This window comes from Phragmites australis, chromosome 12 (genome assembly GCF_958298935.1).
Source record: "Phragmites australis chromosome 12, lpPhrAust1.1, whole genome shotgun sequence".
NCBI lineage: Eukaryota > Viridiplantae > Streptophyta > Magnoliopsida > Poales > Poaceae > Phragmites > Phragmites australis.
Window position 1 is genome coordinate 4,863,316 of NC_084932.1, and position 11,027 is coordinate 4,874,342.

At 41.4% G+C, this 11,027-nt stretch overlaps 1 pseudogene; it reads right to left on the reverse strand.

The window, feature by feature from the left end:
• Positions 1-787: 787 nt before the first annotated feature.
• LOC133887396 (ABC transporter G family member 25-like) lies at positions 788-8,963 on the reverse strand (annotated as a pseudogene).
• Positions 8,964-11,027: the final 2,064 nt, after the last annotated feature.

Genomic DNA, 11,027 nt, shown 5'->3' on the forward strand with positions numbered 1-11,027 from the left:
ACTTTCTTCTCGTCTGTTGAACGGACGACAGTATGATATATATAAATTCTATAAACATGTGCCGGCGAACCCGCGCCGCACTTCACTTCTAGGCCGGCCCAACACTTGGTTTGCTTCGAACTCCTGCAGCCCCAGGACAAGTCGACGATCCAAGCCCACGACGGGTTCAGTCTTGCACGGTGTCCATCCTCTGCCTTTTCTGTCCCATGCTCCGCTTTTTATTTGCTTTCCGGCGAAACAGAACTTGTGTAGACTCCTCCTTGCTCGGAGTGAAAACGGTGGATCGCATTCTCTACGGCTGCAGCAGCCCAGCATCAGCATGCACTTCATACCTTCGTATCTGTTTGGAATGCAAGGATTAATCAACTTCACAAGATTCTTTCAGCAAATACTAGCAGTGCTAGTTCGATTCGTCTGTCACTCCTGCAAGAATCAATTCTTTATCCCTCGATCGATTTTGTCTCATGCACACGGATCGAAGCCAAATAGCATGGCGAATTGAAGCCAGGGCCCGGAGCCAGCATTCAATTTCTTTTACTACTACTTTTTTTTTAAGAACTCAGCCTTCCATCTTGCAATCGTCATATACATTCATTTCAATTTTAATCAATCCCAAAATCAGACCAAGAAGCCGAAATCAGATCTCACAACTTATACCCGGTGATTAATAAAATAATACACTTGCAAGAAGCCATCTCGATCGATGGAGCAGAGACCACCAAATTTAGCAAATAAAAGGGGGAAAAAAGTCGCAAGAGAAGAAGACGTGGCAGGGCGCGCGCGGTGATCACGTCCTGACGCGGCGCAGCGCGAGGTATACCCAGCAGCCGGTAGCCGAAGAACATGGCGACGAGCGCGGCGACGCAGGCCCCTGGCCGGCCTCGCCGTCGACGTCCTCCGCCGGGAGCAGCCGCCTCAGGTGGCCGCCGTACTGCACGGCGATGAGCAGGCGGTAGCAGTAGTAGGTGAAGGAGGTGTACTTTGTTGGAATTTTATGTGCCTTTCAACATTATTTGTATATCATTGTTATTGTTCTATTTAATGTGGAATTATTTAGTTCATGTGACAAAAAATATAATATGAAATTTAGCTCGATGAATTAATACTTGAGGTGCCGGGATGTTTGTGCTGGAATACAATAGATGAATTAATTGAGATCGATTCTACTGAAATATCTATTATGAATATGTATGTTTGACCCGGGTATAGCATGATAGAAGAGCTAGGTTTGTTTTGCAGGATTAGCTATGCAGGCTGTTGACCCACATGATCAGAATAAAATTGATCTCATAGATATAATCTGATCATGACGTATGACTCACACATGTGCTAGCAATTAATATATTTTAGACTCATCAAACTGGTATGTCTGATCGTAGTTGGTGATATGGTTCAGGAGTCATGTGGTTTTTCATAACATAAGTAAAATATTTGTAACGCTTAGAAGTGAAATTTATAAATAGATCTCTATCCTCTAGTCTCAATACGCATTGCGAGTGGTAGAAAAAAACAGAAAAATAAAGAGTAGATAGTAGCTTTACGAAACCCTAACGTTGATACAGATCCGGCCGCCGCCCGTTTAGATCCGCTGCAAACTCTGCCGCCGGCTGAACCCATGCAATTCCGCTGCAAATCCCGTCGCCGGCGGTTGGCCTCCTCTGGTCTCGCGCCGCTCCACGGGAACACCGGTCGAGCGCTCACTGGGTCTAGCTGATGCCCTCGAGGGACGCACGCTGCACCTTCCATCAGGCCAAAAACAGTCTGCAGATCAATCGGCTACGCAGCTTTGCTGATCTTGCCGCGTGGCACTGCAAGTGTTGTCAGTCTGGAACCGCCATCTATTTGTAGGCAAGGGAGAAAACAAATTCTATAATATTCTATTGGGAAAGATTTTCATAAGATTCTATTTATATTATTTATCTCATAATTTAATAATTAAATTAAAAAAAATAAATTGAATACGGATCATCGTTGATAAAAGAGTCTTTTTAGAACTAAATCCTATAGAATTAGACATCCTGGCCAAACTGATTCACGCATGGATCGAGGAAGCACAAGGTGCGTGCAGATAGAACTTCTGTTTGTTTGTCTTCTTGCTGTGCACTGTTTTGGAGGGAAGAGGTAGTTCTGGATCACGGTTTTGGTTGAGAAGCTGTTCACGTGAAACAAGAAAGAAACTGCTGTGCTGCTGGCCCGCTGTTCACGGTAGTTCTGCACGCCATGTCACCAAACGAGGAAAGCAAGGAGTACACTCTACTCCAAGTTTTCCATGGAAATCAAGCATGAGAACAATATGTTGCTCAGCTCTTGGATCAACCGGAGATCATTTTCGCGACACTGGGAAGTTCCTACAGGAAAGGAGGACGAGAAAACTCTCCAAGCGAAAGAAAGGAACTCCAATGCAAGCGGGCTCTAGCCTCTAGCCCGGCTGGTAAGCTCATTAGAGTGGAGCGAACCAGCCGGGGTTGATCCCCCGCTTGCACAGATTGCCTTCTCATAAGGCAGGGGCCAGTCCCTAATTTATAAGAAAGGAACTTCAATAATTATGAGTTGCATATTCGAGAGGAAAATATAATCCTTATAAAAGGAATTGGCAAGCGGAAGTCTAAAAGTATCTCTAATATTATTTGTATATACCGAATCTTTATTTATTACTACTTTTTGAAATAGTTGGGTTGTGTATTATGGTGCAATATCATATGTTGCTGGAGATTATGAGGTCTTCTATACAAACAATTCCAAGGAAAATAGATATGTCCACTTGGACACTAATGCTAAATCTAATGTTATGGAATTCATCAAACTCCCATGGAGGAAACATGTTAACAGATACTTTATGCTCATCTGGCATCAGAAGCACTTCAATCTCTGTTTCTTATTTAGAATCTATTGATTATACTATTTGGAAAAGGAAGATTTATACATTGCTCGATGAAAACTAGTGTGTATTAGAATTTGTCATATTGATGCTTACCTTGATAAGCTATCCATTTGGTGTGGTCAACTCCATAGTGAGGAACACCGGTAACAGGAACACATGCTCGAAATCATATTTATGGCATTTATGACTTAATCACATATCTAGAAAACTAAATTAAAAGGTTTATTAATTCTGGAATTATGTATTTTAAGTGGGAGGAATTTGATACCTACAAGGATGGATAACACTTTTCTTCTCTGAAGGTGGAAAGATCTAATGAGCCTTTGTTTAATGAGTCTCTGTTCAATATTCATTCTGATATCCGCGGTAAAATTTCTACTCCCACTAAATGTCAAAAGGTTTATTTTGTCATATATGTTGATGATTACTCTAGATATGGTTATATGTATCTTCTTATACACAAGTCGAAAGGTTTTATGTGTTCAGGACATTTAATACTGCAGTAGAAAATCAGTTGAATTAAACAATTTAAAGTTTTATTCACTGATTGTGGGGGGGGGGGGGAATACACTTTAGAAATATTAAATGGTTTATTTAAAGAGCATGGAATTATTCATTACTATACTATGGTATACACTCTGCAACAAAATGGTATAGCCGAGTAGAGGAATAGAACGAATAGAACACCTATGGATATTGTCACGTCTTAAATCTGTAATCACGTAATTAAGTCTAACCATGTGTTATTAATGTCATGATTGATTTTGGGACAATTTATTTAGGCATACTAGAGCACTTCGTTTTGAATCAATCGGATGAGAGAAAGAAATTTAGGAGAAAAAAAAATCGATTTCCACGTAAAACGGGTTTCTCTCTAGCACATGGGCCCACCTGGTCGGCCCCACCACCTCTCCCTTCACTTGAGCAGCACCCACCTGCTCTCTCTCTCTCTCTCTCTCCCTCTCTCTCTCTCTCTCTCTCTCTCTCTCTCTCTCTCTCACCCACCTGAGCAAACAGCAAGGCTGCTGCCCTCTTCCCCTCGCTCTCAAGCTCTCTCACTCCTTCACCCAAAATCTCCCTCAACCACTTGAAAGCAAGGTATGCATGTGTTTCCATGGTGTTCACCACCTCTCTATCTTCCCATCCATCCAAGAATCACTCACATGCATGAAGATTTGAAGGATTTGCAAAGCAATTTCATCACACTTGTTTTTCTGAAATTTCAGTAGTTGTTCATCTTTTCTCCAAGCCTTGTTCCCTCTATTTCCTCCATCTCCCGACGGTCACCCACCTCCACAATCACCATGGGTAAGTCCCTTAGGCTTCCCCCAGCGTGAATACGTGATTTGGTTGGTCGATTTTGAGTTGGAGCGGAGTTCTTGAGTTCTTGAGCTTTGGAGCTAAAATAAGGATTTGGGTGAAATTTGAGTTAGGAATCATGTTGCTAGAATGATGAGTAAGTTCTAGACTCTATAAACTCTTTTCAAACATGTTCCTCTTTGGTTTGGAGAGGCTCCTAAATCAAATCAGTCGAGATTTCCCCCTTTAAGCAGCCTCTCTGGACCACTCGGATAATCTGGATTGACTCAGATAGTCCGGGTAAACCTGGAGAAACCCCATTTAATTATCTTTAAAAATCGTTAAGATTTATGGTGCAATTTAAGTCTAGAACCCTTTGGATAGGGCATATACATGTTGTTGTAGTATAGATTTAGCATGCTAGTTGAATCGGCCGGGGAAAAACACTTTAGAACTCAACTCGGCCAGAACTCGGATAGTCCAGATCAACCCGGAGTGTCCGGCCCAATCCAAAGTATCTGGAGTTGACCTGAAGGGTCCGAGTAAATTCAATTTAGATTTAGCCAAAAGCCCTCACCCGGAGGTTCCGGAACCCGGATACTCCGAGTTCAACCCGGAGTGTCTGACCCAATATAGAGTGTCCGGACTCGACCCGAGGTTCCAAGTTATTTCAAAAATGGATAACCTAGAGCTCTCACCCGGAGGTTCACCCAAAGGTTCCAAAACTCGGATATTCTGACTTCAAATCGGAGTTTTCGGCCTCCTGTTACTTTCCTGGCGTTGTTTAGATCACAAGTTTCATTATTCCTCCGTATGTCTTACACCTTTAGCTTGTTGTTATGCATATTATAGCATATATTGTGCACTTCATTTATGCTCATCATTGCACACATTCTTCTTTAGTGAACGAAGAACCGGAGCATGTCGCGACCATGGTTGAAGGTGATGGCTAAATTGATAAATTATGCTCTATGTATGTTATGCATATTTAGTTAGTCGATGTTAGAAAATCGGGTAGCACTTATTTGTTGCATTTCTCTCTATCTTGTATTGAGGATCCCAATCCTTGTAGCTAGAGTATAATCATGGTAATGTCTAACTTAAAAGTTATACGAGATGCTTAGCAAGTGCTCAGGTCCTCGGTAGAAATCGAGCGGTGAAATATTTTATCGTTCGTGAGTATAGGCTTTAATTACTTGTACAATGATCACAATAATAAGTTGATGATGTTGGTTGGATAAGTGGTGAGGATGAGAAGAGATGTGTGTGGTGTTATGAATGTTTCTTCTGTCTGGATGTGGAGTTCTCCTGGGTAGGTCGGGAGAGAAACTTGGACACCATAGATCGCTTAAGCACCGATCATTGTTGCAATTAGCTCTAGCACTTATCATACTTACCACATATCGATCTAATAGTAAGACAAGTTGAATACCTTTGTAGTTGTTATTATTTGGGCTTGAACATCGATGGTGTAAGCGGACGGGCTTGTAGAGACACTTGTGGTTGCTCCGGAAATTAACCATGGTGGGCTCCGCATTGAGCGATGCACAATTCAAATGGTTGGGGTTTATTGGGAAAGATTGATATGAGTACCCTCTTGTATGGATCTGTGTGGTCGTGCAAGCCGTATAGTACTCAAGTTTTGTGGGTAAAGTTGTACCCCCTGCAAGGTGTAAAAATATTTTAAAATACCGCACTCTCGGTCTGAGCATGCTTCTGTCTATTTGCAGCAGTTGTAGAGTTACGAATATGGATTGAGGTGGTTGATGGGTTGAGATGGTGCTTTATAGATATTATTTCTATGGTTCTTTTTACATTATGTTCAGTTGATGTTTATGGGCCAGTTTGTTTAGTTTGGTCAAGTATAGATGCTCACACATGTTTATGTCAAATTTGCTTTCGCATATGAATTTACTTAACCATGTAACGTATTTTTGCTAACATCTCAATGCATAATTCTTGGAGTCGAGCTATTTATAAGTGCCCATTATGGATTAAGTCTTGCGAGTACCTTCGTACTTACGCTGATATTCAGGTGCTACAGGCGAAGAGGAGTTGGTCTTTGGCTACTTCATGCCCGTCGAGGGTGGTGGCGGGCATGAGTAGACAACTACTCAGAGGTTGTGCTTTTGTGATGAAGTCTAAGGGTATATGGCTCTATCCTTCTTTTGTTGTATAGTCTTTAGTCTTCTGCTGTATAGTTTTTTTTGTTGGTTAGGAGTTTAGTCGGTTTTTATCTCCTCCTAGATCTTTTTTGTTGTATATTGTAATAACTTAGTAAATACTTAATAACTTGTAATATAACTTTAATTACTTGCTTTTTCTTAAACTGTGTTATGATGTTATAGGTTGGAGAGGCATGTGTTCTGATCTTAGCACAAAACACGTACCGCAATTACCGGTGTGGTATTCTGGTTAATCATTGTAGTCGTGATTATGCAAATAATTGACTTAGTGATTAATTAGAATAGTATCTGGATGGTTACTTACATATATGGTTAGGTATATAATTGGAGTATGTTTTTTTAGTCATTCACTATTTAAGTTGCCACAGTCACTACTCATGAGCTGTGGACTGGAAGGAAGCCCTCACTTAGCACACTAGGAATTTTCGATTGGATATTATATTGAATCGGAAGGGTGTGTCTTTATAACCCAGATAACCTATGGGCAGAAGAATGCAGTAAATGTTAAACTCAATAGGGAACAACAAAGTTTGGGAAATTGTTACTTACCAAACAACTGCAAGCTCATAGGTTGTATTTTTTTCTGAATACAATGGGCTTAGTGGAAAATTATAAGGTTAAGCTTGTTGCTAAAGGCATTACATAAAGGGAAGTATTACTTTGTGGAAGCTTCTTTTTCAGCATTACACAAAGGGAAGTATTTACTTTGTGGAAACTTCTGTTCAGCTCTACACAAAGGAAAGGCATTTACTTCACAGAAATATTTTTTGAGCTTTACACAAAGGGAGTGTTATTTGTGGAATTTTTTTTTCTCCTTGCAAAATTCACTTCATCTTGCTTTATTATTGGTTTGATGGTTTACTATGATCTTAACTCCAGCAAATAGAAGTTTAAACTTTTTTTATTGGACATTTAGAGGAGGAATATAAATATATGCTATATAGCTGGAAGGTTTTGGAGAAAAAGAAAATGCAATATTGTTTGCAAATTGAATTGGTCAATTTTTTTAATGAGCTTCACGTCAATGGTACACTATTTTAAGTGGTGCTATCACATCATACGGGTTTTCAATGACAGAAGGTGATCACTGCATATATATTGAAGTTGTTGTTGGAAACTTTCCGTCGTTGTCTTTGTGTGTTGATGATATTCTCATTGCATCTTATGATAAGATCACATTGACGGAATTTGGAGATTGGGTATATTCTAATTTTTTATGTGAATTGTTATGGGATAAGCCTCCTATGTTTGGAGAGCGAAAATACATAAAGATCGGAATAATCAGTTACTTAGTTTATTTTAGGATGATTCTTTGTGGAAAACTACAAACCTTTTAATGCACCTATGTAAAGGGAACTATAACTCAGTGAGGAATTATGTTGAAATACTCTTGAGGAAAAAGGAAAAACAGATATCATTGGAATATACTATGATATTACACGACCTAACCTTAGCCGTGGAATATATCTGTATTTAAAATAGCGAAGGAAGGTGCGGCTAAGGGAATTTCTTACATGACTCAAGGTCATGGAAGTGCATCGCAACCTATCACTTATTATGGAATTCCATAGTAACAATAAACACATTGAGGAAGGTATTATTATATTCATGAGGTAACAAATATGCTCAGGTATGTTCGTTTTGTTTATTTGTATATGACTAATATGATCACAGGTTCACTGACTAAATCATTTAGTTGGGAAATATTTCCTAAACATGTTACAGACATGGAACTTCAGTTTATTGATTGGAATGCTTCAGTCAAGTGGGTGATGTTGGAATTTTATGTGGCTTTCAACATTATTTGTATATCATTGTTATTGTTCAACTCAATGTGGAATTATTTAGTGCATGTGACAAAAAAAAATAATGTGGAATTTAACTCAAGAAATTAATACTTGAGGTACCGAGGACATTTGTGTTGGAATACAATAGAGGAATTAATTGGGATCGACTCTACTAGAATATCTATTATGTATGTACATGTTTGACCCGGGTATAGCTTGATGGTAGAGCTAGGTTTGTTTTCCAGGATCGACTATGCAGGCTGTTGGAATTGTTCTCATAGATTTAATCTGATCATGGCGCATGACTCACACATGTGTGCTAAGGATTAATATATTTTAGACTCATCAAACTGGTCTGTCTGATCGTGGTTGGTGACATGGTTCAGGAGTCACACGGTTTTTGTAACACAGGTGGGATATTTGTAACGCTTAGAAGTGGAGTCTATAAATAGATCCTTACTCTCTAGCCTCAATATGTATTGTGAGCAGTACCACGGAAAAGACATAGGAATAGAGGGTAGATCGTAGCTCCACAAAACCCTAACATACTTGGCCCACACCATGAACCCCGGCACGTTGTGCACATAGAACCTGCTGGTGAGGAGGTAGGCGAGCATGATCACCGTCACTAGCATCGACGCACGCCTCGATGACCAGAACGTACGACAGGATCACCGCTAGGGTGAGCGTGAACGCGGCTGGCGACGGGTTCAGCCCGACCAAGAGGTAGACTATGACGGTGAACGTCGTGGGTAGCGCTAGCTCCATGGGCAGGTCGCCAACCATGCGCGACGCGAAGTAGGACATCATTAGGGAAACTCCTAATGGTGTATACTCAGCAAAGTTGGCCTACAACATTAAGTTCAGTGGCAGCATCCACCAACCCTAGACATCGATGATCCGGAAAGCTATCACTGAACCAAAATGCAGGTTCTTTGCATGGCTAGCCTTGAATAATAAAGTAAACACAGCGGACAACCTTGCAAAAAATAGGCTGGCCACATAACCCTGCCTGCAACTTGTGCTATTGTGAACCAGAAACAATAGATCATCTCCTCGGAGGTTGTAATTTCATAGAAGCGGTTTGGCACAGGGTGGCCTCAACTTTACAGCTTCAACAAGTAGAGGAAGGGGCCAGTAGCATCCCTATATCCTTATTGCAATGGCTCAGTGTGGCGGTGGCAGTTCACAAATATGCCAAGCGACAAAAATGTTTAAAGGTAGGGATCATCTTCTTTACATGGTGGCACATATGGAAGGAACGTAATCACAGAGTCTTCAATCAACAAGAGCAGTCCTTTTGCCGTGTGTATGAACTCATCCTGGATGACATTAAACTTTTCGCCGCGACTAATGATCTCTAATCCTATCTCTTAGAGCATCTCTAAAAGACTTTCTAAAACTTACTCCCTGTATTCTCATATAGGGAGCAATCCCAAAAAAAACCCCTTCCTATTTTGCTACCCTCTCCAACAGACTCTCTAAATCTGGTCCCTATATTCCAACGGTTCCCTCTCATATCTCACCGATAGTGGACCTTGGCTGCCAGCTCTATCTCTCTCCCAAACTCCTTTAACACGTCGACAAGAAGCAGGAAGGCGACAAACGCATCAACGGTGCGCCCCCAGCTCGCGATGGACACTACCAGATCGAGCACCTCGCCAGCACTGCCGACATTCTCCACAAGCCCAAACACCTGATGCTCTCATTTCTGTTCGTTTCCTCTTTCCTCGGTCCTCTTGTTCCTTCTCTCCCCCCACCCCCCATGGAAAAATAGGAAGACACCGATGAGCTCGCCCTTTACAGCACCACGCTCAAGCCAAATGAACTCTCCCTCCACAACACCACACATAGTCCCAAGGAGCTCGCCCTCCTTCTTAGCCATCATGGCATCCTCTTCCCTTGTCCCCCAAACACAGATGCAAATATGCAATTGATTCTCCACCATGGGTACTCAGTTGAGTTGATTCACAGCAGTAATGAGTCGCTCGATTGATGGATCAATGAGTACCACTGCCAGATCCATTTGTCACCATTGCTGCCACCTCATCGCCTTTTGGCTCCTGCACAGTAGCTCGAGCATGTTGGTGGGCCCAAGGGCAGATAGGGAGCCGGGTTCGCTCTATATAAATGGATAGCGAGATAGGTGATTTTGGGGGTTGGTAAATATTAGGAGTGGTATTGGAGAGCTGTTGGAGCTGTGTTTTAGGGTGAAATTCTCTAGATTTAACTATAGATAATGGGATTAGGAGATTCTTAGAGATGCTCTTAGCACTTCTGTTGTATTTTTGTTTTATGTCCCCTTTTTTCTTCTTTATTTTTCTCTGGACTCGTGTACTCTATTTTTTCGAACTGAGCTTAGCTCAATTGGTTAGCTTCCTTGTAGTAGAATCTGTCCACCTAGATTCGAGTCTCCGACTTAGCACATGTGCTCGTATTTTTGGCTAATTATTCTTTCAGTGGTAGGCGACGTGCATGTCGATAGAGAGACGTCTATAGTGACTTCGTCAATCCTACATTTATAGGGGTGAGTGTGTATGCGTGTGAGCGTCTCTGTCAGTACCATGTCTTGCAAAAGAAAAGTGGTACTCTATTTTTTTTTGCCCCTCTAATATATTTACAGGCAGCTCTCCTGAAAACGCATAACGTAGGAAAAGTTGGAGATAAGAGACCGAGAGCTTAATTTGAAGAGCAACGTGGTGTCGATGATCCAATAAATGTGGTCCAACAAGTGTAGGGGAAACATGGACCGCCAGCCCATGAGAGGGGGTTGCACACGGATTTTATATCTGGGCCGATACTTGGAAACAGGCTAGCACCGTCCGCATGATGGGCCAGCTTGATACTTACTTTGCTTCCACTTCTTCCTTTCCC